This window comes from Cryptomeria japonica, chromosome 10, assembly GCF_030272615.1.
Source record: "Cryptomeria japonica chromosome 10, Sugi_1.0, whole genome shotgun sequence".
Lineage (NCBI taxonomy): Eukaryota > Viridiplantae > Streptophyta > Pinopsida > Cupressales > Cupressaceae > Cryptomeria > Cryptomeria japonica.
Window position 1 is genome coordinate 118,315,351 of NC_081414.1, and position 23,604 is coordinate 118,338,954.

Sequence of the window (23,604 nt, forward strand, 5' to 3'; positions counted from 1 at the left end):
CGATTGTATGCTAAGATTGCAGAAAGTTCAGACAATTGACTCCAAGGTTCCTTTATGCTAGGGATGTGACTCAGTTGGCCTGATGTGATATGCTGATAATCCAAGGAGCCTTACGTTTGGATCGTTCTTTCACTTCTTTGCTGTGGCGTTGAATTTCATCATCAGATATGGCAGTTTTGTGATGCTTTTGTTTCGAACGGACTGAAATTAAAGAGGAAAGGGTTAAAGGATCTAAATCTACTCCTAAGGGCAGTGATATCAATGGATAGTGCTCTGGTGGACAAATTCCAAATAAACCAAGCTTTGCTTCGCTAAGATTAACTACAACTCCACAAGAACCGGTGCAATTTTCTGAGGATGTTGAAGGATTTTCGGATCGAGAAAGTGCATTTGAATACCCAAAACGACGCAATCCAAACGACTATCCACAATCGAACTTAGCACAAAATTTAGTGGCTTAGGCTAACTTTACACTGCAACTTACAATCAGCAAGATGCAGAAAGTATGAACCATGGAAATTCATCAGACACCATTATATTCTCCATTGAAATCAAAGCACTATACTACTTCTATTCTAAGTGAGGAAGGTGAAACCATGCAAGTTTTTGAAAAAATAAATTAAGTGGACATCATCAGAGAACAATGTTTCACTGTTATTATCTCAAAAACTTATCGCAACAATTTCATACAAATCTCCCCCCTCTACAAATGAGGGGGTTCACCCCTTTATATAGGCTTCATACCTTGAGGACACATGCAAACCCTAATTAGGGTTTTCCCGAAAAGATTCCCCACATATGATGCAACATGTTGGGAATCAACAATTAATGACCCATCATGCCCATATACAATTAATTTTACATGCCCAAAATGGCATCCATTGTGCATTCAATGCACCACTTCTTACAAATTCGCCCAATGTGTAATTAATGCTCCATCACCTCCTGAATATGATATTTACATGCAAAAGATGCTCCACCTTTGCATTGAGTACGACGATCGCCATGCAATGAATTAGCCGCCACCATGGTCAAATATTCCAGCAATGAATGCGCCACTATGCTTTCACACGATGACTGCATACAAAAAGATGCTCCATTGACTCAACATGCGTTGACCGGACTGCCACTTGGCGAGAAATTCTTGGAGTGAGAAAACTTCAGGAGAGAAAAAATTGATCTATGAAGAATTTTCTTGAAGTTTTTGGAACTTTCCTTTGCTCTGGAGGAGATTTTTAATGATTTTCCACCATCTCCTATTTTTTAGAAACTTTCCAAAAATAGGGTTCTAGGCTCTAGGAGAGAAAATTCTCTCACGAATCCAGATCTGAAAGAATTTTGAAATTTGGATGTGATTTGATGCCCGAAAGTGGATTTTTCAAATTTTTTCTCGAGGGGAAATTTCTTGTTCAGTTCATCCTTGATTCCTTCCTTGCTTTAGAAATTTTATCTTCAATTCATCCTTGGGTGTGATTTCTTCCTTGCTTGGAATTCCGTCCTATTGTGACCTTTTCACACATCGCCCCATTGCTAACGGGGACCCCCTCTTTTCCTGCTTTCTGCGTTGTTAGGTTAGGGTTTTGGCTACTTAGTGGGCAATTTTGTGTTTTCCATGCCGGAGTCTTGGAGTTTTGATCATGCCTAGTGCCGTTTAGGGTTTTTGAAGTTATAGGATCAAGTTGCAAACGTTGATATTTTAATGATCCTAAATTTTGTCTAAGTGTTGACCTTTTGAGCGTTAACGTGTTTTTAAACACGTGCATCAGTGATTTTAAAGTGCCAAGGTATTCCCAGACCTTTTGGAGTTATTTTCTCGCTCCTAAGGTATTATTTAAATTGATTTCGTACTTTATCCTGATAATTTCCTAGCGTTTCGCTCATCTTTTTGGAAAATTCGCCTAAGTCCAGTCTAATTTTGAAGTTTCCTAGTGATTTTGAGTGGTTAAAATGCCAAATTCTCAAGGGAAATCCATATTCCAAGGGTTAGAAGGTCAAAATCCATGCTAGAGGTGCTTTTCCCCTCATATTACAGACTACCCACCCTTTTCCCCCACTCAAAATCCACACTACACATGGGTTTCGCCTGAAATCCATACTGGCCATAACTTTCCACCACTGTTTATCCATGCCTGGATCGGTTTTCCCCTGAAAGTGTTAAAATTTGGCGTTGTGTCAGGATTTTTCCAGATTGCCATCGATTTTCCACTAAGAGTGCGGACTGGAGTGCGGACTATAGTGTGGACAAGGTTGAGGATGATTCCATGCCTGGGTCAATTTTCCACCAGGATGTTTTGTGACAAGTTAGTGCAGATTTTTGTGCAGACTCTCAATCTAGACTCCTGTCAATTTTCCACTGAGAGCATTTTAATGAGTTTTGAGTCCGGATTTTCATCCAGGCTGAGGTCGATTTTCCACTAGGGAGTGTGTTTTGCGAATAAGGTGAATTTGGAGTATGGATTCCTTGTCTAGACTGCCATCGATTTTCCCCTGGAGTTTTTTGTATGCATCTTGATGAACTTTTGCATGGATTTTCATCCAAGCTAAGGTCGATTTTCCCTTATGGGGAAATTTTTGACATTTTAATGATTTTTAAAGGGATTTTTTAATCCCAACTTAAGTCGATTTTCCCTTGGAGTCTCAATTTGGACTTAAAATCGAAATATTTAATAAGTGAGCCCCATTTTAATTGCTTTTAAATGATGGTTAATGATTATTTAAAATTTTAAAAGCAAATCTAATAACTTGCAATAAACATTTAATATTTAAACCTTCTAGAAGCAAGTTAGTTTTGCCAAGCAAGTATATATATGCAAGTGTTTTATCCCACATTGCTTGTGTGGTGAAAGTAAGAGGTAAAAGCAAGTATAAGAGAGGAGCCTTTAGCATTATTTTATTATTAAATTTGCTAGGTGTCTCCATGCAAAGACAATTTTCTCCATCGTTGGCGATTTTGGAGCAAGTATTGAAGTAAAGTGATTGATTGAAGACCTTTCTTGCTGCCATTTTTTCCCATTGCCATTCCATTTTCCAGCTGGGCGCCATATTTCCTTGCTGCCATTGTTGATTGAATGCCATGATTTTGGCAAAAATCACGATTTTTGGCGAGGTGGCGATTTTGCTAAGTAGGGCAATTTTTCTGTTTGGGGTGTCTATTCCCCAACTTGGGCGATTTTTCTTGATGCTGCCATCCTTGCTTTCAAACTTGTTGCAGATCCGAGCTACCATTGAAGACATTTTCAGACTTGCATGTTTGACGCCATAGTTGGAGAAATTTCGATTTTGGTTTTGGAGAGGTTTGGTGCCACATTTTGGTGGATTTTCATGCATATTTGGTGGTTGTCATTGTTCCTACTTGCTGATTCGCTTCAGATCTTAGGTTTGTCTTCAGATTTGACCTCCATTAATGGCTGCCCATTAATTTTCAGAATTCAATCTTCTTTGCCCAGCCAATTCCAACTTAGGCGATTTGCATTTGGAGGTGTTTTGTGGAGTTTTTAGTGCATTTTCAGACCATTTTATCGCTGTTGCAGGTCTGAAAACTCCATTATAGGCGTTTGTCCTCATAAATTTTCATTTCCAGCCACCTAACCACTTTGGCGATTTTGCTTAGAGCTGATTCCTTAGCTATTTTCCATCATTTTCAGGGATTTTTAACTACTTTGCAAGGTGTTGGTAAGTCTGAAGTAATTAATTTTCAGACTTGTCCTCAAAAATTTATTTTTTTACTAGCCACACTTACATTCCTGAATATGATTGTTTTCATCATTCATACTGATTTTTATCAAGTTATGCATATTTTTGAAGATTACAACATGTTTTAAAAGTTTGATTTTCAAGTTGTCTTTAGATTTGTTGACCTCCATTGTTGACTGCGGAAGGTGTCTTTAGACATACTTTGTGTGAAAACACAACCTTTCACACCTTTCCTTAGTCATTGTTGATCCGGTATAGTCCTTTGCATTTTAGTTTGCATAATTTCCAAGCATAAGGAGGTATTAATGAATTTTATAGAGGGTTCCATGTCCTAGCGTTGTCACACTTTGAATCTAATTGTTAAAATTTACCAAGGGTATGGATTATTCTCCTGACTTTATGCTTTAACTAGCTAAAATCTTTAGAAAGTCAGGAATTTTATTAAGAGCATTATTTATTTTCCTAAGTCTAACTTCAAGCTTCGTACAGGTGCGATGTCGAAGTCTGGATATAAGGAAAGGAAAGAACTATTGAAGATACTAGAGACTGGATTCTATCCAGAGCTTAAGATTTCATCCAGATGGAAGGAGATCACGGATACAAACGTGCATTTCCTAGACTTAGGCTAGATGCAACAACGGATGTTCGGAAATCAAGTTCCTTTCCCAGCATATGCGAACATTATGAAGAGTGGTATTTTTCATGCCACTGGATTTCCACAGTCCATACAGTGCAGTGAACTTATCTTAGAGTGTGCACGGTGTTATGATCCGCTCACGCGAATGATCAAAACTCCTAAGGGCGTTGTTATTGCCTACCTTGCTGAGGATGCTATTGCAGAGGTGTTCGGAATTCCATGCGGAACGGACATGAAGGATGTGACCAAGGATGAATATGAGGAAAGATACATGAAGAAGATGGGTGTATGCAAGAATTTGATTAACCAAGAGTGGATGATTGAGCCTAGGTCTCATCATTCCAAGGCTCCCAAGACACTCATGTGCATAGACTTCAAAGAGGAGTATAGCGATTTAATATTCCTACTCAACAGAGTGATGGGGATGCCACAGGGAGCAATATTCGATGGATGGATGTTCTACTTCATCCAGGATTGTCTTAAAGGAACACTAGGAAATTGGTCTAAGATTATAAGTGACAATCTGGACTTTCAGTTGAGGAATGTAGAGCGGTCCAAGTCATTTGCCATGACTTCTTACCTGGTATACCTGCTTGCACAGTTTGTTTCATACAGAGGATTGATATGCAAAGGTGAAGTCGGGAATGGGCAAGGACAATTCAGGAGTCATGAATGCTACCGCCAGCCGAGCATGTATAGAACTGAAGACTATAAGAGAGTGAATGATGTATTCACTATGTACATCACATGGATGTTGCAAGACAGAATCCACAGAAGATTGCCCAAGGAGGCAACAAAGCTAATAGAAAAATATGGATCGTGGTATATTCGGTTTCCCACTTTCACATACCTTAGGATTCATGGGTTTCAATCTAAACCCTACAGACTTCCTAGGTATCCGACCGACATAATGATCTTGTTGGAAGTGGTGAGACAACTTCTAGAGTTCGATGCCATTCAAAGAGAGAAGCATAGGACAGGCATGACATTCCCTATTTTAGTTGGGAAGACATTAGAGGTTTGCCAGTCTTCCATAGCCGCCGGCACTGCGAGTGAGGAGCTTGCATTCTATCGATTTGCTACATACAAGAAAAGAGAAAGATTTGATATAGACAAGAAAGTTGGAAGGATCAGGGGAGAGAAGTTCATTCACAAAGTTGACGTAGAAGATTATTGGGCCAACCTAATGGACGAGCAAGCAGTGAATAGAAGAATGTGGTCCAGAATGCCAGTGGATTTCATGAGGAATTGTGGACTTTTCCTCATTCCTGATCAAGTGTTAGATAACAAAGATCATATGCACCCATGGTATGAGAGTGAAATGAAAAAGACAATCCTATTGCCAAATTGGTCAGAGTCAGAAGAGATTGACCTGAATGTATTGATGAGAGAGGTTTGAGTTTCTCCCGTGCATGGGTAGATATACAGATGAATACGTTAGTTGATATGGGTGTTCCCTTCACTTATGAAAGGATGAAGCCGGAAGAGTCTACTTCCGAGGATGATTAGTGGACTGTTAGTGATGTCAGGATTCATGCAAACGAAGAGAGTCAAGCTCCCAAGAGAAGGAAGAATATGCCAGGAGAAGTCAAGGCCAGAGGGAAGAAGATTGAGGAGGTGAAGAAGAAACAAAAGACTATCATTCCTCCACCTATCATTCCTTCACCACCTCTCAGTGTCTCATCAATCAAAGTGATTGAAGTAACATAGTAGAACAAGGAGACTCAGCAATGTTCCAACACAGTGATACTACCAGAGAATATTTAGGAGTTCCATGCCACAGTGACATCTGCACCTCCGAATGAGAATTATGATCAGCTAGGATCCCCTATTGTCATTTTGGAAGTTAGTTTGGGAAATGAGGTATATGATTGGACCAGGAATAGTCCTGATGATGATGATGATGATGATGATGATGTTATCTCGGCATTGAGAGGACTTGATCGAGAGATATGTCTCGATGATTGTATGGAGATGGCCGCTATTCCTGAATGGTTGATGAGAAGTATGGAGAAAAATAAACAAATGATAGAGGTACAGCCTATTGACGACATTGATGACTACCTAGCTAGGAGTGCTAAGGAGAAAGAACCCAAGAGAGTGAAGATTTTGTCTCACATAGCTAGAGATGAGACAGGAATGCGGATTGTGCAGATTGGTGTTCCTATTGCAAGTGTGACAACGAACATTGCTACTCCAATGGATTTCCAGATCACTTCAGTTGCCCTTGGTCATACATTCAGAAAGCAAGAATTTCAGGAGGTTGGTGAAAACCTCAAGGCAATCGATGCAAGGTTAGACAGAGAGATTGCGGAGAAAGAAAGGTACAGAGAAGAGAAGATTAGACTTAGAGAGTATATTGTAGGGATAAGGCGTGAAAATCCTACCCTTATTTCCCCTATTGCACTTGACCATGGAATACATTCACACTATGAGGCAGCGAGAGGTACACTCTCGGAGGTGGAAAAGTGGATTGAGAATACAAGAAAGCAGGCAGATGATTTCCTTACTCAGTTTGTCCATGCATATGATAGGACAACAAGGCTCACATTCAGAATCCACTATTTGGAGGGATTTTGGGAAGAATTCCGGCTATTCAAGAGAAGACTATTCCACGCCTCCAGGCTTTGAAGAAGGTTCCTAATTCCACCTTGGTCAGCGAGAACATTGTGCATAGTGGAGATAGATACGATTTCCATGGCTGGTATTGTTCATTAGCAGTGAAGAAATCAACTTATGAGAACGCCCAGTCGAGTTGTATGGAGATGGAGGGATTGATTCAGGACATTTAGATGAAGATCCTTGCCTTGATTGATGAATTATTGGGTGTTGATGTTACTGATGCTAGTGGTTTACACTTAGCCGAATTAAGAGACAAGATGAAATTTATGTATTTTTGCCTGTTGGACTCTTTGAAGAAGAGTCAGATAGATGACTTGGTCTCTTTGTTGATTCATGTTCATAATTTGCAGAAGCTCATGCCTGAATGGGAGAACACTTTGAATGCTTGCTCGGATTCATTGGATGTGATTGATTTACAACAGGATACCTTGCCTAGCATTTCCATGGAGGAGTTAGATTCAGTATTGGCTAGATTCTTGGAGTATGCTAGATTGAGTGGAAGATTTGTTGAATTCATTTGTGTGGAATCCTTAATCCATACCACTAGCCTCTTGCCGCTGGTAAGTGCGCCTTGTGTGGTCAACTGGAATTTTAAGTAAGCTTAACTTCAACTATTACACGTCCCTTGACAAGAATCAACTTGGATGGTGTCAACGTTTGATGGTGATAGCCTGAAAATCTTTAAGTATACCTTAGACGATTGTACTAAGCTTGTGTCAATACCTGATTGTGAGACCTTGCTTGGTTTGATTCCACTAGATCCATTCATCATTTCCTACATTCCTAGGCCTAGAATAGATTTCCTGAACCCTATTCCTTTTGCCCATTTTTTAGTAAGAAGTAAAATCTTGAGCCATATTGATAAATCTTAAGTTGTTAGCACACCTATTCCGCATCATTCATGATAATCCAAACATTTGTGTAAGTCCCCAAGTGAATACAATAATTCACATCGACCATTGAGTTACCCGTTGTGACCTTTTCACACATCGCCCCATTGCTAACGGGGACCCCCTCTTTGCCGGTTTTCTGCATTGTTAGGTTAGGGTTTTGGCTGCTTAGTGGGCAATTTTGCATTTCCCGTGCCCGAGTCTCGGAGTTTTGATCATGCCTAGTGCCGTCTACAGTTTTTGAAGTGTTAGGATCAAGTTGCAAAAGATGATATTTTTAATGATCCTAAGTTTTGCTAAGTGTAGACATATTGAACGTTAACGTGTTTTTAAACATGCGCATCAAGTAATTTTAAAGTGCCAAGATATTCACAGACCTTTTGGAGTTGTTTTCTCGCTTCTAAGGTAATATTTAAGTTAGTTTCACACTTTATTCCAATATTTTCCTAGCGTTTCGCTCATATTTTTGGAAAATTAGTATAAGTCCAGTCAAATTTAAAGTTGCTGAGTGATTTTGAGTGGTTAAAATGATAAAATCCTAAGAGAAATTCTTATTCCAAGGGTTAAAGGGTCAAAATCCATACTAGAGGTGATTTTCCCCTCACATTCCAGACTACCCAACCCATTCCCCCACTCAAAATCCATACTACACATGGGTTTCCCCTGGAATCCATACTGGCCACTAATTTCCCCCATTGTTTATCCACACCTGGAGCGATTTTCCCCTGGAAATGCTAAAATTTGGCTAAGTGTCAGGATTTATCTAGACTGCCATCGAATTTCCCATGGGAGTGCGGACTGAAGTGCGGACTGGAGTGCAAGGATAATTCCATGCCTGGGTCGATTTTCCACCAGGATTTTTGTGACAACTAAGTGAGGATTTTTGTCTGGATTTTTATCCAGATAGGGATCGATTTTCCACTGGGAACATTATGAAGAGTTTTGAGTCCGGATTTTTGTCTAGACTCATATCGATTTTCCTTTGGGAGGGTTTTTTGTGCATTTTGATGAAATTGAGCATGGATTTTTGTCCAAGCATGGGTCGAATTTCCCCTATGGGGTAAATTTTGACACTTAAGTGATTTTTGAAGGGATTTTTCAATCCCAACTGATAGTGATTTTCCCCTGGAGGTTTATTCTGGATTTAAATTGCAATATTTTAATAAATAAGCCCCATTTTGATTGCTTTTAAATAATTATCAAATGATTATTTAAAATTTAAAAGCAAATTTAATAACTTGCAATAATTATTAAATGTTTGAACCTTCTAGAAGCAAGTTAGGGTTTCACCAAGCAAGTATTTATACAAGTGTTTTTTATCCCACATTGCTTGTGTGGTGAAAGTTGGAGGTGAAAGCAAGTATATGAGAGGAACTTCAACATTAATTTATTATTATTTCTGCCAGGTGTCTCCATGAAAGCGATTTTTCTCCAAGTTGGGCGAATTTTTTAGCAAGGCGTTTTTGTGAAGTGTGGGATTGAGGATTTGTTTTCCTCCATTTTTTCCAGCTTGCTGATCTATTCCTCCTTTGCTGCCATTAAAGACCAGTTTCAGATTTTCGATTTTGCTAAGTTTGGCAATTTTTTCCAGAAAACTAAATTTTACCAGCCATACTTACATTCCAGAAAATGATTGTTTTCATCAATAAAGCTGATTTTTATTGATTTTATGCACATTTTGAAGACTACAACATGTTTTTGAAAGTCTGATTTTTCAGGTTGTCTTTAGAATTTTGATCTCCATTGTTGACTGCGGAAGGTGTCTTCAGACATTCATTGTGTGAAAACACAACCTTTCACACCTTTCCTTAGTCACCACTTATCCGGTATACTCCTTTGCATTCTTTGCTTGCATAGTTTCTAAGCATAAGGAGGTATAAATGAATTTTTATGGAAGACTTCCATGCCTTAGTGTTGTCACACATTGAACGTAATTGTTAAAATTTACCAAGTGTATGGATTATTTTCCTGACTCCATGCTCTAAACTAGCTAAATCTCTAGAAAGTCAGGAATTTTTTTACAAGTATTTATTTATCCTAGGACTAGCTTCCAGCTTTGTACAGGTGCGATGTCAAAATCAGGATACAAGGAAAGGAAAGAGTTGCTGAAGACTGGATTTTATCCAGAGTTTAAACATCTCATCCAGATGGAAGGAGATCACTGATACCAACATGCATTTCCTGGACTTCGACTAGATGCAGCGTCGGATGTTCGGATCCAGAGATCAGGTTCCTTCTCAAGCATATGCGAATATTATGAAGAGTGGCATTTTCCATGCCGCTGGGTTTCCACAATCCATACAGTGCAGTGAGTTGATCCTGGAGTGTGCACGATGTTACGATCCGCTCACAAGAATGATTAAGAGTCCCAAGGGTGTTGTCATCGCCTACCTTGCTGAGGTGTTCAGAATTCCACGTGGAACAAACATGAAGGATGTGACCAAGGAGGATTATGCAGACAAATACACGAAGAAGATGGGTGTATGCAAGAATTTAATTAATAAAGAGTGGATGATTGAACCTAGGAATCATTATTCCAAGGCTCCGAAGACACTTATGTGCGTAGATTTTAAGGAGGAATATAGTGATTTGATATTCCTACTCAATAGAGTGATGGGGATGCCGCAGGGAGCAATATTTCATGGATGGATGTTCTACTTCATCCAGGATTGTCTTAGAGGAACACTAGTGAATTGGTCCAAGATCATAAGCGACAATCTGGATTTCCAGTTGAGGAATGTAGAGCGGTCCAAGTCATTCGCCATGACTTCCTACCTGGTGTACCTGCTTGCACGATTTGTTTCATACAGAGGATTAATATGCAAAGGTGAAGTTGGGAATGGGCAAGGACAATTTAAGAGTTATGAATGCTACCCCCAGCTGAGTATGCATAGAATTGAAGACTATAAGAGAGTGAATGATGCATTCACTATGTACATCACATGGATGCTGTAGGGCGGAATCCACAGAAGATTGTCCAAGGAGGCAACAGAGTTAATAGAGAAATATGGATCGTGGTATATACAGTTCCCCACTTTCACATACCTCAGGATTCATGGGTTTCAATCGGAACCCTATAGACTTCCTAGGTATCCAACTGACATAATGATATTGTTGGAAGTGGTAAGACAGCTTCTAGAGTTCGATGTTATCCAGAGAGAGAAGCACAGGACAGGAATGACATTCCCTATTTCAGTTGGGAAGACGTCAGAGGTCTGCCATCCGCCATAGCTGCCAGCATTGCAGGTGAGGAGATCGCATTCTACAGATTTGCAACATACAAGAAAAAAGAAAGATTCTATCCAGACAAGAAGGTCGGAAGGATCAGAGGAGAGAAGTTCACTCATAAGGTTGACATAGAAGATTATTGGGCTAACTTAATGGACGAACAAGCAGTAAAGAGAAGAATGTGGTCCAGAATGTCAGTAGATTTCATGAGGAAGTGTGGACTTTTCCTCATTCCTGATCAGGTATTAGATGATAGAGATAATACACACCCGCATTATGAGAATGAAATGAAGAAGGCAATCCTATTGCCAAATTGGTCAGAGTCAGAAGAGACTGACCTGAATGTATTGATGAGAGAAGTCTTGAATTTCTCCCGCACATGGGTAGACATGCAGATGAACAGATTAGTTGACATGGGCGTTCCCTTCACTTATGAAAGGATGAAGCCGGAAGAGTCTACTTCCGAGGATGATCAGAGGATTGTCAGTGATGTCGGGATTCATGCAGACGAAGAGAGTCAAGCTCCCAAGAGAAGGAAGAACATGCCTGGAGAAGTCAAGGCTAGAGGGAAGAAGATTGAGGATGTGAAGAAGAAACAGAAGACTATCACTCCACTTATCATTCCTTCACCCCCTCCCAGTGTCTCATCAATCGAAGTGATTGAAGTAATAGAACATAATAAGGAGACTTAGCAGTGTTCCAACACAGTGATACTACCAGAGAATATTCAGGAGTTCCATGCCACAGCAACATCTACACCGAATAATGATCAGCCGGAATCCCCTACTGTCCTTTTGGAAGTTAGCTTGGGAAATGAAGTATATGATTGGACTAAGGATAATCCTGATGATAATGAGGATGTTATCTCGGCATTGAAAGGACTGGATCGAGAAGTATGTCTTGATGATGGTATGGAAATAGCCGCTATTCCTGAATGGTTGAGGAGAAGCATGGAAAAAAGTAAACAAATGATAGAGGTACAACCTATTGATGATATTGATGACTACCTAGCTAGGAGTGCTAAGAAGAAGGAGCCCAAGAGAGCGGAGATTTTGTCGCACATAGCTAGAGATGAGACAGGAATGCGGATTGCGCAGATTGCTGTTCCTAGAGCCGGCGTGACAGCGGACACTGCTACTCCCATGGATTTCTAGATCACTTCAGTCGCTCTTGGTCATCCATCCGCAGGGCAGGAATTCCAGGAGACTGGTGACAACCTCCAAGCAATCCATGCAAAGTTAGACACAGCGATTGCGGAGAATGAAAGGTACAGAGGAGAAAATATTAGACTCAAAGAGTATATTGCAGGGACAAGGTGTGGAGATCCCACCCTTATTTCCCCTATTGCAGTTGACCATGGAATACATTCACACTGCGAGGTAGCAAGAGGTACACACTCAGAGGTGGAAAAGTGGACTGAAAGCACAAGGAAGCAGGCAGATGATTTCCTTACTCAGTTTGTCCAAGCATATGATAAGACAACAATGTTCGTATTCAGAATTCAGTATTTGGAGGGAGTTTGGGAAGAATTCCGGCCTATCCAAGAGAAGACTATTCCACACCTCCTGGCATTGAAGAAGGTTCCTAATTCCACCTTGGTCAGTGAGAACATTGTGCACAGTGGAGACATATATAATTTCCATGGCTGGTATTGTGCACTAGCCTTGAAGAAATCAGCTTATGAGAACGCCCAATCGAGTTGTATGGAGATGGAAGGATTAATTCAGGACATTCAGATGAAAATCCTTGCCTCGATTGAGGAATTATTGGGTGTTGATGTTAGTGATGCTAGTGGTTTACACTTAGCCGAATTAAGAGACAAGATGAAATTTATGTATTTTTGCCAGTTGGACTCTTTGCAGAAGAGTCAGATTGATGATTTGGTCTCTTTTTTGATTCATGTTCATAATTCGCAGAAGCTCATGCCTGAATGGGAGAACACTTTGAATGCTTGCTTGGATTCATTGGATGTGATTGATTTACAATAGGATACCTTGCCTAGCATTTCCATGGAGGAGTTAGATTCAGTATTGGCTAGATTCTTGGAGTATGCTAGGAGAGAGAGAGATGCAGGAAGGAATCTTCTAGAAGATTCCCTATATGATGACTAGGTATCTTTTCATTGGGCCATATGTTGGTGGCGCCATTTTTGATGTAACCCTAATTAGGGCAATTCTAGGGTTTTGTTGGCATGATCTCGACCGTTGATCTTAGATCAATCTGGGCCATCCATTTTGTAAGAGAATCTATATATGCCCCTTTATCTCTCATTTGTAAGAGAGAGTTTTTGTAGAATTGTTGGTATATGCTACAACTATTTGAATCCTAATCATTGTTCAATTGTTGGTGATTTTGCTCTTCAAGTGTTGTATTTGCATTCATGGTTCTCAATTCCTCCAAGTTAGATTAGAATTTATTTTCATGTATGTTAGATTGAGTGGAAGATTTGTTGAATTTATTTGTGTGGAATCCTTAATCCATACCACTAGCCTCTTGCCGCTGGTAAGTGCGCCTTGTGTGGTCAACTGGAGTTTGAGTAAGCATAACTTCAACTATTATGCGTCCGTTGACAAGCATCAACTTGGATGGTGTCTACGTTTGATGGTAATAGTCTGAAAATCATTAAGTATACCTTAGATGATTGCACTAAGCTTGTGTCGATACCTGATTGTGAGACCTTGCCTGGTTTGATTCCACTAAATCCATTCATCATTTCCTACATTCCTAGTTTTAGAATAGATTTCCTGAACCCTATTCTTTTTTCCCTTTTTTTTGTAAGAAGTAAATCCAGAGCCTTATTGATAAATCTTAAGTTGTCAGCACACCTATTCCGCATCATTCATGATAATCCAAACATTTGCATAAGCCCCCAAGTGAAACCATGGAATCATTTTAGTTGATCTCATTCTTAGCATCTGAGGTGATTTTGTTCAAGAGAGGGTAAATTACTTTGGTAATTTATTCTGTATTGTTATGTGCATAAAAAACACATCAACATTACCCACTCGTCAAGACCTGACATGTAGAAACCTTGGAATCATTTTAGTTGATCTCATTCTTAGCATCTGAGGTGATTTTGTTCAAGAGAGGGTAAATTATCTTGGTAATTTATTCTGTAATGTTATGTGCCTAAAACACACATCAACACGTCCCGAAGGAAGGAATTTCCAACACTTCGCCAAATTTTCACCTTTTCTGGAGTTCTATCCTGAAGGAAGGACTTAGTCAACTTTTCCACTTTCTTGGAATTTTGTCTTGAAGGAAGGAATTTCCAACACTTAGTCAAATTTTCACCTCTTCTGGAATTCTTCACCTTGGGTGCATTTCTTCCTCGAGGAAGGAATTTTTTGAATTCTTGAAGTTTCCTTTGTGAACCTTGATTTTCACGTCTTGCGTCCAACCTTAGGCATATTTCGGAATTGGAGAAGAAATTTTGGAAATTTGTTCCTTGAGGAGGGAATTTTTGTGCCTTTTGAGTTCATCTTGTCCCGAGGAGGCTTTTTCATCAATTTGCCACATTTCCTATTTTTTAGGAATTTCCCTAAAATTTATGACTTGGGTCTAGGAGAGAGAATTCTCTTAAGATTCCAAATTTGCAAAAAATTTGAAATTCGGATGAAAGTTGGTGTCTAAAAATGGATTTTCCATAAAATTTCCCGAGGGGATTTTTCGCTTCTTCATTCCATTCCTGACCTTCAAATTCCCCTTGCCTTGGAAAATTTCCAACCTTGGGTGTGGAATCCACAAAGTGGAGAAATTTCATCATTTACATGCTTCTGTCATTTTAACATTTTCTCCTTGACTTGGGCGCCGTTTTCCTCTTGTGGTGGAATTTTGATGATTCTTGGTTTTCCACGGCCCCTCTCCTTTAGCGCCCTAACTCATCCTTTGGCGGAAGTTTCCACTGGGCAAGGAATTTTTCACATTTTCCATGCCATGGGCATTTTGGTGCCCTACTCCATCCTTGGACGGAATTTTGCATGTGTCAAGGAATTCACAATTTTTTTGACTTTCCATGAGCACTCCATTTTAGCGCCCCACTCTCTGCCTGAGCGTTGTTTTGCTCTGGGGAGGGATTTCTTCATTTTTCATGAATTCCATGATGACCCCATTTTAGTGCCCACTAGACTGACTTGGGCGTGGAATTCACTGAGTGATGGATTTTCACAATTTCAACTCTGATGAAGGAATTTCTAGACAATCAATTTTGGTCATTTCTAGATTTGGATGACGTGTAGATTTTGAAGTGGTTTTCCAGACTTTGGTGATTTTCAAGCTTTCCATTCTTGGAATGAATGTTTATACTTAGCCATTTTTGGGTCGATTTAGCCTGCTTTTCTAGTTCTCCGAATTTAGAAATGATCATGCATGTATGGTCTTCAGTGTTTGCCTACAAGGACCCGCCACAAATAATCTTTCCAAAAATAGAAACTTTTTCAAAATGTCAGCGTTAGAGCGAAACAGGAAGCAGAGACACTTTCTAAAAATAGAAACTTACTAAAAATAGCAAGTTTGATTTTTGGTGAAATGAAGACATTCTGGGAGGCAGTGAAATCCCTAAAAAATAGGAACTTTCTAAAAATAGAAAGTTGCTCAGAATTTGCTCAAATTTCATGTGCCGGATCCTTAGAGGGTCTTGACTCCATTGCAACTTTTAGTTTTCAAAAACTTTAAAAGGAAACCCTTAAAATCTAGGACTGAAGGAAAAAACCCTAAAACTGACAAAACGAGCCCTAGACCCGGCCAAAATTGCTCAAATGAAAAGTAGGCTTGATCAAACCGACCCCACTCACTTGCAAACTCAGAGAGACTGACGAGATTGCCACAAGAAGACCCAAAAAGAAAAACCAAAAAGACTGAGAGGGCCTAAAAAGTAGGGGGGTCCCCATTTGCAATGGGGCGTTGTGTGAAAACGTCACAACAGGTCACTCCCTCAAAGTGCTCTATTATTTTGTAGATTTTTGTATTTATTTCCAAGAAATATCATAACAAGTGGTATCAAAGCATATAAAGAGATAGTAGATAGTAGCATTTTTTCCTTTTCTTAATTTTTATGCTTCTGTTCCATATTTGGTTCTTCTATAGCTACTCCTTCCTCTTCTTCAACCTCATTCTCATAAAAAAAAATCATTCCCAATATTACCACATTTATGACCCCTAGACTATTTGCTAGCACAATGTGGACATAGAACCTTTTTCTTTTTTCTCTCTCTCTCTTGTTGAGGAGAGAGCTTAGTTTTTTGTGTCTTGGGCTAAAGAAGTTAGTTCCATTTTTGTTAAGGAGAGCTTAGTTTTGTGTGTCATGTTGAGGAGAGAGCTTAGTTTTTTGTGTTCCTATGACTTCTTGACCATGTGCACCTCTTCCTTCAAGTCCTTGTACTTTTCCACTTCCTGGGTCATGGCTTCCTCATGTGTCTCCAACTTTGCCAACCAAGCATCCTTTCTCTCCATAATAGTCTGTTGGTACTCGAGCTGATCCTTCAGGGACACGATGCTTCCGCTCATTTGTGGTGAGCCGTGTCTGCTGCGCAAGCTGCTTCTACACGAGCACCATCTGAGCCACTAACTCCTTCCTCATCACCTCTCAAGTAGCTTCTGCCTGTGCAAGTTCCTCGACCTTCATTGTCTCAACTTCCTCAAGGGAAGTGTGTGCTTGCTTCATTTGGGAGAAGACATCCTTGAAGCAAGTCTCCATGCCATGGAGTGCAAATAATATACGACCGTTCTTTCCCACTGCCATTGGCCTCATTGGATGTCAGGCGTCTTGCATCTCGAGGGTTTTTGTTGTAGGCCATCCACGCGATGTGTAGCAACTAGCAAACTCCCTCTCACACCCTTGCTGCATAAAACTCAAAATCTTTTGTGCCTCATTGGCCACCAAGGTTGTATGACCCACATCCAACTGCTGTGACATCTCTACCACCTCGTGTGTTACCAGGGCAATGTCTTCTAGTTGAGCTAAGTACCATTGCAATGTTCCTATGACATCATTGTGGTTATGTTTAGAAGCCTGGATGATGAGGTCTCGTTTCTCATTCTCACTGGAGCCTTTTGCACCCCCTTCATTTGCACCCTCATCATCTGGTATCTTGACCGTCTGGATTCGGTATCATTAGTCATATCGTATCGACTTTTTTGGGAAAAACGGTCTTCGAGTATCTTGTCCATTGCCCTGACTGCGTGAGAACCAGTGGCAATCTCTAGTGTAGTGTGGCAACTCGACTCCTCCACCCATACTGTCTCTATGGAGTTAATAATGTGGATTGTATGCTCCATCTCCCCTTGAGCTCTTTGTTCTTCTCCTTCCTGCTCTTTCCTTGCACCTTTCGATTGCGCGACAGGTGTCTTCTCATGCTGGTTGAGCCAGTCATCAACCCTTGCATCTACTCCTTCATGCTGATGCCGTGTGACTGTGACATCCATGGCCACTGGCACCTCCAAGGTAGCGGAACTAGCAATTTTGGCACTTTTGGCAAGTACGGAGTTGGTAGGTACACTCGGATGTGCTGAAATGGCAATACTGGCACTCGTAGGTGCAACAATAGTGGCACTGTTAAGTGCAACATTAGTGGTACTGGCAAGTGTGGTGGTCGACACTGTTTTCCACCTAGTTGCCAAAACAGCCATTGGTGTGACTTTCTGCACCCCTTGTGGCATATTGATCATCAGCGTGCTTGGTGCTATGATGTGTGTTGAAGGCGAGAGCCTGGCTAGTGCAAAGGTGACGACATTGCTCCCTACAACTGTCTTCGACAACTGTAGTGGCAGGGGAAGCAGTGGTGGTAGTGGTCTCACAAGTATGGTTCCCTCCTCTATCGACTCCTCTTTTGTCGAACTTTTACAGCTAGCATCAGAGGAAGTCTCCTCGTTGGACGAGACTATAATGGTTGCCTCCCCATCACTATTGCTGGTGGTTGGCACTTCCTTTTCTTTGTGTGCGGCATGCTTGAGGGGTTCTCCTCTCTTGCCATCTGTATACGCAGGCTCACCCAATGGAACATCGTGGGCCACCTTAGCTCTATTTGTTGATCTCACTGCAATTCCCCCACTTGTCGAATGGTACTTGGGTATATATTGTGGCCAAAAACAAGGCAATGTCGTGTTGTGTCATGTAGAAAGCCTTATGCCAAAGGATCAAGAATTCATGAATCCTGTCCGACAAGCCTTTGGCCCATTTGTATGTTCTCCCTACATTGAGATTCATCATATATTCTACCATCTAGAATGCTATCAAATGCGTGGCTGGCCCCCATTAGGTGGCTCTTTAATAAGTCCAATATGCATCTCCACTTTGCATTAGGAAATGAAATGTTTCTTTAATCCTCTGTGTCCGCTTGAAGTCCATATGCTCTGCAACTCCATTGTCATCAAATCTTGCTGACACACCCTTTGAATGTACATTTCTTTCTTCTCTACGCCTATCTTCTTCCGTTTTCCCACAAAGTATCCTGTGGACGGGGGTTGCCCATTACTCTTGTAAAATTCGCAAGCCAATACTGAACGGTAACCTCACAACCATTATAAGCTATGTTACCCCGAGTTTCCGAAACGAGGATGGCGGGACGCGTTTCCGGGACGACAAATTTTTTTGCCAAATTTGGGGATGGCGGGGGGACGGCAAAAGGGGACGACTATATAAAATATAGGGAAAATTAAAAATATATAGGAAAATTCAAAATGTTCATATGAAAACATGGATAAAGCATGCAATATATACTTTATATTCATATGAAAACATGGATATAGCATGTGTATGATACTATGAAAACATTTTAGAATGTAAATTCTGAACATACAACATTGTCAATACTCGATATGCAATTATGCATTCATAATTCATAATTTCAATTCATTCACATTGTCAATATGCATATCATAATAGATATTAAAGAAATAACATACAAAATGTCAAAATGCCCATAGGCTACACTGCTGCCATATAGTTTCATTGTCAATTACGATACGAAAATCAAAATAGTACTAATGAATTAATATTTTATTATTTATTAATTTTAAATTTTAAAATTTTTTAACAATTTAATATTTTCTATTTACTGTAATATGAATTAATTTTAAACGTTTGATATGAATTAAATTTTAATAAATTTAAAATTTAATTAATGTTGCCTTTTGATTTTTTTAATAGCAATTTGAATTAATAGAGGCCCATATTAGAAAATAAAATAAAAAAATTGAAAATACGACATTTTTTATTTTTTTAATAGTCTTAGATGTGGGGGATGTCTCGCCGTCCCCAAGACAAATTGGGGATATCCCAGCTGTATCCGGGACGTATGGACATCCCCATAGCTAGGGCAGACTTCCCCCTGTTTCGGGAACGTTCCCTCTCAATTCTTGGCGATTTGGGGTGGGGGGAAACGTCCCTTGGCCATCCCCAAGTCCCAGAAACGTCCCGAGGACTGGGACGGGGGTATTCAGGTCGGGGACGCATCCCCGGGTTACCTTGATTATAAGTAATGACCAACTCCCTTCTCACCCCGCTATAACTCACCCTGCTGTAATGAACTACCATAGCCTTCAAGTAAGGCTCAAATTCCTTGGTATTGAAAAACGGTAACTGCATGGCTTTGTCAACCGACACATTCTGGAGTGCCTTCTTCAAAATGTGGTTATCATCTTTAGTATTCATCCACCAGCTCCTGCATTCACTTCCAATGAGATTTTCCCATGTGATGGAGTTGGCTGTAACAAGCTCATCACTTCTCTGTTTCCCCCTAGCAATGTGAGGTCTGTGTTTTTTTCCTTTCGCACTTGTCTCATGGCTACAGTAATCGGTGGCTTGGCTTTGTCTTTCTCATTCTTATTACTTTTACCTGCCGGTTCATTATTATAATTGCAGCTTCTTGTTGCCCGACTAGGGTTGCCTAGACTTGTCCTTACCATCGCCTTGTTTCGTTGAATTACTTCTTCTTTGCACAACTTTATCTTGGCAAGTTCTTCGCCATATGGCCCCTTCTACTTGCCTTGTGTGTATGATTGTCCTTGTATGGTCAAACATTCTTCACTCCTTCTGTACAACTCCCTTCTTCCTATGTACGACTCTTCCGTACTTGCATACAGATCTTCTGCAGCTTCCTCGTACGACTCTTCTTCCATTGGCTATTACGACGTGATGACGTTATCTTATTCAACCTCTTTGTACGACTCTTTTGCCACTAGCTTGTATGACGCAATGATGTTGACCTCATATGACTTTTGTTTGTATGGTATGATGTTTACGTGTCACTTTGTGCTTCCTTCCTGTTCGACTTCTTTGCTCTCCCGCATGGTCTCTTTCGTACGGCTTCCCCCCGCCTTATGTTGCAACTTCTGTCTCCTGTGGTCTTCTGCTCACCCTCTACAAAATTTCACCTCGTACGACCCTACTTCCTTCACCTCATAGGGTTTGCCTACATCGTACAAACCTACTTCCTTCACCTCATACGGACTTGGTTTGCTTATGTCGTATGGACTCGCTTGCTTTACCTCGTACGAACCTATGCTGTATGGTTTGCTTCGCCTATGGGAACTCCTTGCCTTCACCAATCTTCCACTCATCCAGTTTTTTTTTGGTACATAATGACCTCGCGTTGTTTTATAAGGGACTAAATACTTCAAGGCGAGTTTTTTAATCAAGAAAAATAATTTTCTTTTTCTACCATTTTTTATCTTTTCACTTTTTAATTCTTTGCTGTCTTTTATTTTTTTCCTTTGCTTTAGCTTTTCACGTAACCTCATATTTCTTATTGTCTTTTCAAAAGTCCTTTGTACAGCCAATACATTTTTCAATATTTTTTTTTTGTCCTATTCTTTTCATTTCTAGCTTTTTCTCCTTGAACACTATAAAAATTCTTACCTTTTAATTTCCTGAAGTGCAAGCAGCTTTTGATTACCTCCACCACAATTATTACTTTGCTTTTTCTTTTCCTCATCCTTTTCCTTTTTATTTTTTTAATTTTTAGGACGTCATAATGACTTTTTCTTCTGAATTTTTTAATCTTGCCAACTTTGCTTTTTTTGTCTTCCGCCTTTTGGTCCTTATGTCGCCTTCATTAACTGTCTGTCTCTTTGTCCCTCTAGGCTCATCCTCGAGTCTCATTTTGATGTTTGAGTCATTGCCACCAACAATTGAACGCTGGACTCTTATAGCACTCCTCACAACATGTGTCGACGTATTCTAAGTCAAAAATTTTGTCTACCAAAGGTGCGGTCCCAAAACCTTTGTAGCGCTTGTTGTTGTATTAACCTCCATATTGCTGGTACCACGTCACTTCTTATCCATTAACTTGTGGTGGCCTAGCTGGGGGATCACTTGCCATAGCAAGTTGGATGTAGGTTCCATATCACTAGAATGCATTTATGTGATAAAACAATTCTCCACCTTGATTACAACCTTTAAACACGGCTCCAAAGTCTCCATATTTTGCGAGGTCAATTTCTTGTTCAAAGTCCTCCACTAGTTCTTCTTCATTTGCTGCTTATTCTTCCTTTTTTTTCCTCTCGGCTTCCTCGTCGATCTCATAGGCCAGGTATCCTTGGCATGCTCCTTTGTACGAAACCTTCCATTTACAGTATCCGCCGAGTACTACCCATAATGCCTTCCACGTGCTTCCTTAGCAATCTTTTCTCCAGTGCTGTTATAGGTTCAATCTAGGCCTCATCTAGTCTATAAGGCTGCTCCTTAATCACTGGGTCTTCCTCTAAGACCTCTTCCCTTTCGATCGTATTGTTAGGCCGCAATTAGGAATAAAAATCTTAAGTTATAGTTATGTTATTTTTGTTATGGGTGAAGTTGACCGTGTGGGTTCCCGTGTCAGTTACAATGGTTGGTACCTTGGCCAACCGCTAGATAGTATATATTGCCATGTAAGGGAACCCCGATAGGAATGTTGATGTACTAGCTTTGGAATGCAATAAAAGAAAACATCTTTTTGCCATATCGTTGTGAGTGTTACTTTAATTAATGTTCTGAATATAATTGTAATTGTTGGTTAGATGTTCTATGTGCATTTACTGTTTATTCCGTGAACTTGAACAATTCATCGTAGGGAGTAAACATTTTGGCGCCGTTGTCGATTCGAATTCTGGAGATCAATATGGCGGCAGGCAGTAGGCACTAATGAGTTGACTATTCGATCAACAGTTGATCGTTACTGATAGTGATACACACGAAGAAGTGTCCGAGGCAGAAGCCCAGGAGAATCAATTGATAGAGGACTTGGTCGACCCGTGGGAGGTTTCTGTCATGCAGTACGTGCAGAGGGAGGCTTGGGAGAGAGCCATTCCTGAAGGCACGGTACGTGGTGAACTCATGGTCAACACACTTGTCTTTGATCTTCTTGGGAGCCTTCCGAGGTTGTTGGCATGAAATTTAATTGAACTCCAAGACCGATGGGAAGAAACCAACTGTGAACGTCGTCGGCAACAAATCCTACAGCGCTACGAAGAACGGAGTCGTAGGGAAGAGGAAGAGAAGGATACGAGTAGACGTCGTACCTCCAACAATTAATGCCCCATGTCCCAATAAAGACTAATGACATACTGGTACCAATGAACATCCCTACGTATCAGAGAACAAAACGAACAGAGACGTCAGTTGTGAGAGATTGCTGAAGGCCCGAAGAGTTCAGAAAGGCTAAGCAAGAGTCGTAGTGTGAGTCGGGGCTATAGTCAGGAGAGACAAAAATCGTGTACGTGGAACGAGTCGGTAGGGGTTGCCAGGAACCTACCACTACCGGACGTAGCGAAGGAGGATCTTGCCAACCAGGGTGCTCACTCGACGTCGAGTGAAAAATCCGAAACTTAGTCCAAGAGTGGTGCAGGAGCACCTAGTTTTGAGTGCAATTTCTTCATTTTGGTGTGTTGGTCCATAGTTTGGTTTTGGATGTTGAATAAGGGACTTCTCATGGGTCCTCATGTGTTTGTGCTATGCAATGGTAGGATGGTTGTCAATAGGATCATGCATTTGCTCAATTTTGGCTTATAAGCCCTTGTAAGCCTAAAAATGGCATAATCATGCATTTTGGTGTAAAACTTCTTGAAAAGCCTTATTTGGCATTGAGACTTGTCATGTTAGTGGTTTTTAGTCATGCTAGATGGTTTAGAAGGAGAAACAAAGCATGAAATGCAAAAATGCACTTTTTGGCAAAAGTTATCAAAGTTGCTTGACAACATTTTGCAACGTTGAGCATCTTTTTGCAACTTTGAGCAAAGGGTCGGTTAAGCAACTGATGGAGAGTTAGTTAGGCCCAAAATGGCATATAAATGCCCTGAGTATGAATGTAATGAGGTTGGTGAATGCCTGGAGCAGATCTTAATACAATTTGAAGACCATTTTTCAAGTTTTTTACCTTGTGTTTTCTAAAAATTAGAGCAGCAGTCCACAATTAATGGATTGATCACATTGCTGTTCTTGAATATTTGTTTTGTCTATGTTCTTGTGGTGCTCCAGGGAGCAATTAAGTTAGTCTTGTTGCAGGTTTGAATTGAGTTTTTGATTTTGTAAGCTCTCGGCCTAAGCAAGGGTTTGAGAGG

General features: G+C 40.4%; 1 protein-coding gene across 3 annotated transcripts in view; it reads left to right on the forward strand.

The window, feature by feature from the left end:
• Positions 1-23,604, forward strand: part of LOC131072618 (uncharacterized) — a 98,960-nt gene that overhangs the window by 29,845 nt on the left and 45,511 nt on the right. The window lies entirely within an intron of this gene.